Raw genomic sequence first — 8405 nt, 5'->3', positions numbered from 1 at the left:
CCGTCTTCTATGTTTCTTCCCACCATGTGCATGAAATAGATGTCTGAGTTCATGCATCTGGCATTCAGTCGCGTTGGACGCGGGCCTAAAAGATGAAATTATGTATATGTGCACTCCGTCTTCAGGCCACAAGTGGCCCATCGGGACCATCCGACCGCTGTGTCATCCTCAGCTGAGGATGCGGATAGGAGGGGCATGTGGTCAGCACACCGCTCTCCCAGTCGTTATGATGGTTTTCTTTGACCAGAGCCATTACTATTCGGTCGGGTAGGTCCACAATTGGCATCATGAGGCTGAGTGTACCCCGAAAAATGGCAACAGCGCATGGCGGCCCAGATGATCACCCATCCAAGTTCCGGCCACGCCCGACAGCGCTTAACTTAGGTGATCTGACGGGAACCAGTGTACCCACTAAGGCAAGGCCGTTGCCTAAAAGATGAAATTGCAATGTGCCAAATACCTTCATCATTAACAAAATCTTCCCATAGGTGTGACCAAAATTGTGGACCAATATTCGATAAAATGCACTCTGGCTGGACAGTATTTATGAAGTATTCTTCCCTGAGTTTCTTGATTATTATCTTACTGTTGGCTTTCCTGAGTGGGTAAAGGCGTACAGATATCAGAAAGACATCCATCACAACCAAAATCTGAGTAAAATTTCCTTTTGATCTGGGTAGCGGTCCATAGAGATCAAGAGCTACCTTGGATGCTTCAGCTGTTTTCATGGCTTTTGTAATGGCATAGCGTGTCAGATAATCAGTGCAAACAATACTCCATCTACTGCCACTAGTAGACATTGGAAATCGTCTGAGAAGGTCAATTCCAAGATGCTGGAAAGCCATTTCGGCTGGTGGAATTGGTATGAGTTGGCCAGGTGGTTTCTGAGAACTGCCTTTTTCCTCTGGAACACTCTACAGTGTGACACATAGTGACAGCCAGTGACTTGGCCAGAAAAATCTCTTGCGGATTCTATCATAGGTCTCAATAAATCCTAAATGTCCTGCCTCAGGTGTGTCATGGAATGTATGTAGAACATCTAAGCGCATCTGTTTAGGAATCAGTGGTAGCCACCTCTTTCCAAATGGATCAAAGTTTTCTTGCAAAGTAAATTGTCCTTTCATGTCCTCTGACCGATTTAAGGCAAGCATAATTTGATATATCTTGGCGTCGTTCTGCTCAGCAGAGAGATCATGGAGTGCAGTGAGACAGTCACTATCTTCATCAAAGTCTTGATGGTATTGCACAGGGTTTCTTGAGCGACAGTCAGCATCTTGGTGTTTTCTATCACTTTTGTACATTAGTAGTAGTAGTAGTAGTAGTAGTAGTTTATTCATCCAGAGACAATTTACATTGCATGGATTTCGTCAAAAAATACATAGAGGGAAACATTCCACGTGGGAAAAATATATCTAAAAACAAAGATGATGTGACTTACCAAACGAAAGTGCTGGCAGGTCGATAGACACACAAACAAACAAACAAACATACACACAAAATTCAAGCTTTCGCAACAAACTGTTGCCTCATCAGGAAAGAGGGAAGGAGAGGGAAAGACGAAAGGATGTGGGTTTTAAGGGAGAGGGTAAGGAGTCATTCCAATCCCGGGAGCAGAAAGATTTACCTTAGGAGGGGAAAAGGATGGGTATACACTCGCACACACACACATATCCATCCACACATATACAGACACAAGCAGACATATTTAAAGACAAAGAGTTTGGGCAGAGATGTCAGTCAAGGCGGAAGTGCAGAGGCAAAGATGTTGTTGAATGACAGGTGAGGTATGAGTGGCGGCAACTTGAAATTAGCGGAGATTGAGGCCTGGTGGGTAACGGGAAGAGAGGATATATTGAAGAGCAAGTTCCCATCTCTGGAGTTCGGATAGGTTGGTGTTGGTGGGAAGTATCCAGATAACCCGGATGGTGTAACACTGTGCCAAGATGTGCTGGCCGTGCACCAAGGCATGTTTAGCCACAGGGTGATCCTCATTACAACAAACACTGTCTGCCTATGTCCATTCATGCGAATGGACAGTTTGTTGCTGGTCATTCCCACATAGAATGCATCACAGTGTAGGCAGGTCAGTTGGTAAATCACGTGGGTGCTTTCACACGTGGCTCTGCCTTTGATCGTGTACACCTTCCGGGTTACAGGACTGGAGTAGGTGGTGGTGTGAGGGTGCATGGTACAGGTTTTACACCGGGGGCGGTTACAAGAATAGGAGCCAGAGGGTAGGGAAGGTGGTTTGGGGATTTCATAGGGATGAACTAACAGGTTACGAAGGTTAAGTGGAAAGACACTCTTGGTGGAGTGGGGAGGATTTCATGAAGGATGGATCTCATTTCATGGCAGGATATGAGGAAGTCGTATCCCTGCTGGAGAGCCACATTCAGAGTCTGGCCCAGTCCCAGAAAGTATCCTGTCACAAGTGGGGCACTTTTGTGGGTCTTCTGTGGGAGGTTCTGGGTTTGAGGGGATGAGGAAGTGGCTCTGGTTATTTGCTTCCGTACCAGGTCGGGAGGGTAGTTACGGGATGCGAAAGCTGTTATCAGGTTGTTAGTTCATCCCTATGAAATCCCCAAACCACCTTCCCTACCCTCTGGCTCCTATCCTTGTAACCGCCCCCGGTGTAAAACCTGTCCCATGCACCCTCCCACCACCACCTACTCCAGTCCTGTAACCCGGAAGGTGTACACGATCAAAGGCAGAGCCACGTGTGAAAGCACCCACGTGATTTATCAACTGACCTGCCTACACTGTGGTGCATTCTATGTGGGAATGACCAGCAACAAACTGTCCATTCACATGAATGGACATAGGCAGACAGTGTTTGTTGGTAATGAGGATCACCCTGTGGCTAAACATGCCTTGGTGCACGGCCAGCACATCTTGGCACAGTGTTACACCATCCGGGTTATCTGGATACTTCCCACCAACACCAACCTATCCGAACTCCGGAGATGGGAACTTGCTCTTCAATATATCCTCTCTTCCCGTTACCCACCAGGCCTCAATCTCCGCTAATTTCAAGTTGCCGCCACTCATACCTCACCTGTCATTCAACAACATCTTTGCCTCTGCACTTCTGCCTTGACTGACATCTCTGCCCAAACTCTTTGTCTTTAAATATGTCTGCTTGTGTCTGTATATGTGTGGATGGATATGTGTGTGTGTGCGCGAGTGTATACCCGTCCTTTTTTCCCCCTAAGGTAAGTCTTTCCGCTCCCGGGATTGGAATGACTCCTTACCCTCTCCCTTAAAACCCACATCCTTTCGTCTTTCCCTCTCCTTCCCTCTTTCCTGATGAGGCAACAGTTTGTTGCGAAAGCTTGAATTTTGTGTGTATGTTTGTGTTTGTTTGTGTGTCTATCGACCTACCAGCGCTTTCGTTTGGTAAGTCACATCATCTTTGTTTTTAGATATAGTATATATATACACACATATAGGGTGAACAATACTATACAAAGTACAGATGTGCATAGTAGACTACATAACATCAGACCACATTGAAATAGCATGTACAACTTTGATTATTTACATTGATGTATGAGAAAGACTTTTTACATGGAATACACAGTTGATATTTAGATATAACACATACAATTCTAGCACTTTTGTACATATTATTTATTTAGATCATAGCAACAGTCAGATAAAAATTACTAATGGCACAGAGTACATAAATATAATTGTTTAGTATGAAGCTATTCCAGGTATTATTTTACACTATAATAGTAGTTGGTCATTAAAAATTTGAATACTGCTTCTTTAAATGAAGACAATTTTTTTATTTCTTTTATCTTTACCGGTAGTTTGTTATACAATCTGCTTCCTTGTATGTTTGTTTGTTTCTGCGCCAAAGCCTTGTTAACTCTTTTTATATGAATGTCATTGCACTTTCTTGTGTTGTAAGTATGTAGATCCGAGTTGGATTGGAAATTGTTAATATTTCGTTTTACATTAATTACGCTTTTCTGTATATAGAGGCATGGTAGGGGTAGAATATTCAGCTGTTTAAATAATTGCTTTGAAGGAGTTAGCCTTGAACTGTTGGTAATTATTCTAACAGCTCGTTTTTGTAGAGTGAAGATGGTTTTGAGATTTTTCTTACTATGACCCCAGAAGATGAGGCCATAGGTAATAGCAGAATGTATATAAGCAAAGTAAACAGCTCTGCTACATTCCCTACTACATACAAAGCTAATAACGTGTAAAGCAAAGCAAGCAGAGCTTAACTTATGTGAGAGATACAGGATATGGGATTTCCAGTCTAAATTTTCGTCTATATGTACACCTAAGAATTTTGTGGTAGCAACTCTCACAATTTCTTTATTTTGTATTCTGAGATCTAGATCAGAGTGTGACTTTGCTTTCCTGTAATGGATATAATTAGTTTTAGAGATATTTATGGTTAATTTGTTCACTTCAAACCAATTTTGCAAATATTCTATAACTCTGGTTGCAGATGTTGGCAATACCCGGTTTATGTCAGTTACTACAATGTTTGTGTCATCCGCAAACAGGGTTATATGAGTACCATTTACTGGAATCTTGATATCATTTATGTAAAGAAGAAATATGAGAGGTCCTAGAACACTCCCCTGCGGTACCCCAATTGGCACAGTCTGAATATCCGATCTGTAAACAATACTTTGGTTTTTACTGTTTGTTGTTGCAATTTCTACTACCTGTTTCCTATTATGGAGATATGACTGAAACCACTTTTTAGCTACTCCTCGTATACCGACATATTCTAATTTGTCTAGCAGGATATCATGTTGGACAGTATCAAATGCCTTTGAGAGGTCCAAATTTATTCCTATTGTACTGTTGTTCTTATCTAGCCCCGTTACAATATTTTCAATGAATTGGGTGATGGCTGACTCTGTGCTCATTCCTTTGCGAAAGCCATGTTGGTTTACAGACAATAGATTGAATTTCTCGAGGTAATTTGTAATTCTGTTTTTCATGACTGTCTCTATTACTTTTGAAAATACTGATAATAAAGCTATTGGTCTATAGTTTCCCACTTCATGTATATTGCCCTTTTTATACAATGGTTTTATTTTGCAATTTTTAATCGTTGTGGAAAGACACCTTCTGAAAATGATATGTTTATGATGTGTGAGAGTGGGTCTGATATGACACTAGCACATCTCATCATGACTGAGCAAGGTATCTCGTCAATCCCTGAGGACATTTTATTCTTCATTGTTTTTGTTATTCGATTAACTTCCAATTTGTTCGTGGGAGGTAGCAATAATGAATTAATACTTTGTTCTTCTGGGATTGATGTTCTACTAATCTTAGAACAATTTTTACTCAGATTGATTGGACTATTTATGAAGTAGTCATTAATGTAATTTGCTAAAGTAAGATTTCTGACTAGCACACCTTGATCATCTTTTAAAACAAAGTCATCTGGATTTCTAACATTTTTGCTTGGGCCTATTTCTTTTTTTGCTACATTCCATATCGCTTTCGATTTATTTGCTGACCCAGTAATTACACTGTCATTGCGCATTGTCTTGGCTTTTTTTATCACCTTCCTGTAAATTTTCTTGTATGTCTTAACATAATCTGTGAAGTGTTCATCTTTGTTATCTTTTTTGAGTTGACTGATATGTTTTAGTGTTTGACTAGATACTCTAATAGCAGGTGTTATCCACTGGCTTGTGTTCCTAGGTATGACATTGATCTTTGCGAGCTTTTTTGGGTACTCTTGGAGATGAAGTACCCACCTGGCGAGTCATCCTGTTGGATCCTTAAGACCTGTCAGCCAACAAAGTGAATGATGGTCTGTAACAAATGTGGATTGCCTTCCATAGAGATACTGTCGAAATTTGCACATGGACCAGATCACAGCAAGACACTCTCTTTATGTAGTTGAGTGGTTTCTCTCGGCATTTGTAAGTATCCTTGAAGCACAGGCAATAACCTTCTCTTTTCCATCTGAAATTTGCATCAGAACAGCACCGATCCCATACCCACTGGCATCTGTGTAGGTGCTCTCTCATCATACAGACCAAGTACAGGGTCAGTCATCAGAGCTTTTCGCAGCACATCGAAAGAATCTTGTTGAGCACCACCCCAGATAAATTTAGCATCAGCTTTTAATGACTCTTAGAGCAGCCTGGCTTTGATACAAAAGTCTTTGATAAAATGTCAGTAATAAGAACATAATCCGAGGAAGCTTCTCACATCTCTAATACTTTTAGGAATAGGGAATTCCGTTATAGATCTCACCTTTTCTGGGTCTGGCCGCACACCTTTGTTTGACACAATGTGTCCAAGTATTTTGATTTCTTTTGCTCCAAAGAGACACTTTCTTAGATTAAGTTTCAGTCCGCCTTGTTGGAGACACTTAAGAACAGCCCTCAGTCTTTTTATATATTCATCAAATGTCTCTGAGAACACTACAATGACACCTAAATAACAAAGACACATCGTCCACTTCAGGTGACGTAGAAGATTATCCATCATCCGTTCAAAAGTTGCTGGCGCATTACACAAACCAAACAGCATTACCTTAAACTCATACAGGCCCTCAGGGGTGATGAATGCAGTTTTCTCACGATCAGCCTCATGTACTTCAATTTGCCAGTATCCCGAGTACATGTCCATGGTTGAGAAAAACTTAGCCCTCTTCAGACAATCTAGGGTATCGTCAATTTGTGGAAGAGGGTAAACATCCTTTTTAGTTATCTCATTAAGCTTCCTGAAATCAGCTCAAAAGTGCCAACTGCCATCCTCCTTCCTGACAAGAACCACTGGTGATGACCATGGGCTCTGCAAAGTCTGAATAATGTCATTCTTCATCATTTTCTCTACCTTGTCGCGAATTATTCGACGTTCCGTTGCTGACACATGGTATTCTCTCTGGCTTATTGGTTGATGGTCTCCAATGCTAATCGAGTGCTTCACCATCGATTTGTCTAATTTGCTCTTCATCTGTGAGTTGAAGCATTCAAAGAACTCTTGAAGAATGGCAAGTAGTTTCTTCTGTTGTTCCTTAGTGATGTCCGGTGATAGTCGAGCTAGAAGATCTTGCCTCATAGTAGTAGCGCCACTTTTGCCCACAGACTCGGCACAGGAGGTTTCTATTTCACTCAGCTGTTCTTCAATTAATGGCTCAGTTTTTGCTACACACATGCATCTTGGGAGGGTCTGCAGTTCTTGGTGACAGTTAACCATCCACAATTCACCAAATCCATTCTTAAATGAAACGAGAGAGGCTGGGATGACCAAGTTATTCTCCAGTGGTATGCTTCTCTTACATTCCACTACATAATCCATGGGTGGACACATGGCATGACATGTGACAGTTACCTTTTTAGTGCTGACTGCAGGAATGACCACTTCATCCAGAACACATAGTCTCCACACAGTGAGATGTGCATCTTCCTGTCCACAGTATCTCATCACGTCTAGCATAATCTTTGAGCGACCATAATGTATAATTGCCTGAGAAGCTTTCAAGAAGTCCCATCCGAGAAGGACGTCATGTCTACACTCTTGTAAGATGATGAATTCTAAGGGCTGTGTATGGCCACTTATACCCACATGAATGACACATCTTCATGTAGGTTTTACATATTTCGCATTAGCCACTTTCAGTAGAGATGTTTTGCTGTCAACGAATATGGTTTTCTGCAACTGGTGACAGTAACTACTTCTCCGAAAGAACTGAATATGAGGTTCCAGAGTCCACAAGAGCTTTGGCTGGTCAGCCATCCATGAGGATATCGACGTAGTTTCCTATCATTTTTGTAGTGATCGACGGCGGAGGATTTTTCTCTTCAGCAGCCTCACCTCCTAGGATGGTCGCGCCCTAAGTTTTCCAGGTTGCGGTGGCTAGGTGATAGGCTGGAGCTTCTAAACGGCGATGGAGACCTCTATCGGCATGTTGGAGAGTGTCCTCTCCAGCAGCTAGCTTGCAGCGATGGTGACCTATATCGTCCTGCACTCACATCTTCTTGTTCGTCTTTGTTGTCCCATAGTTGGCGTTGGCTAAGATCAGTCTGCTGTCTTCTGGCATGGGCGTCATCAAATATCCTCTGCCTTTCTTGACAATAGCACACTACATGTCTCGTTCGTCCGCAGTGGAAACCTTCTGTTTGGTTATCCTGGGTCCTCCAGACAGTCTTCCTTGGTGCACAAACAGGTTTGTCATGCAGCATTTTAGGAATGTAACTCTGCCTGGGTCTCGACTTTTTCACCGTTTTAAAGGGAAATGAAGGACGAGAGATTGGGTTCAATGTCTGTTGCACTTTCTCCCATATGAGTTCTTGAAGCGTCTCGGTTTTTTGCTTGCCGTGCTATTCAAGTACCTTCCTCCCTCACTATTTGACAAAGAACACTAGTGAAATCAGTTGCTTCCTCCATCACAGACATCAACACGA

General features: G+C 42.1%; 1 pseudogene; it reads right to left on the bottom strand.

Moving 5' to 3' along the window:
* Nucleotides 1-312: 312 nt before the first annotated feature.
* LOC126237959 (5S ribosomal RNA) lies at nt 313-430 on the bottom strand (annotated as a pseudogene).
* Between the last annotated feature and the right edge of the window lie 7975 nt (nt 431-8405).

Source organism: Schistocerca nitens, chromosome 2 (assembly GCF_023898315.1).
Source record: "Schistocerca nitens isolate TAMUIC-IGC-003100 chromosome 2, iqSchNite1.1, whole genome shotgun sequence".
NCBI classification, from domain to species: Eukaryota; Metazoa; Arthropoda; class Insecta; order Orthoptera; family Acrididae; genus Schistocerca; species Schistocerca nitens.
The sequence above is the reverse complement of the archived record's forward strand: the minus strand, read 5'-3'. Positions and strand labels throughout refer to the sequence as shown.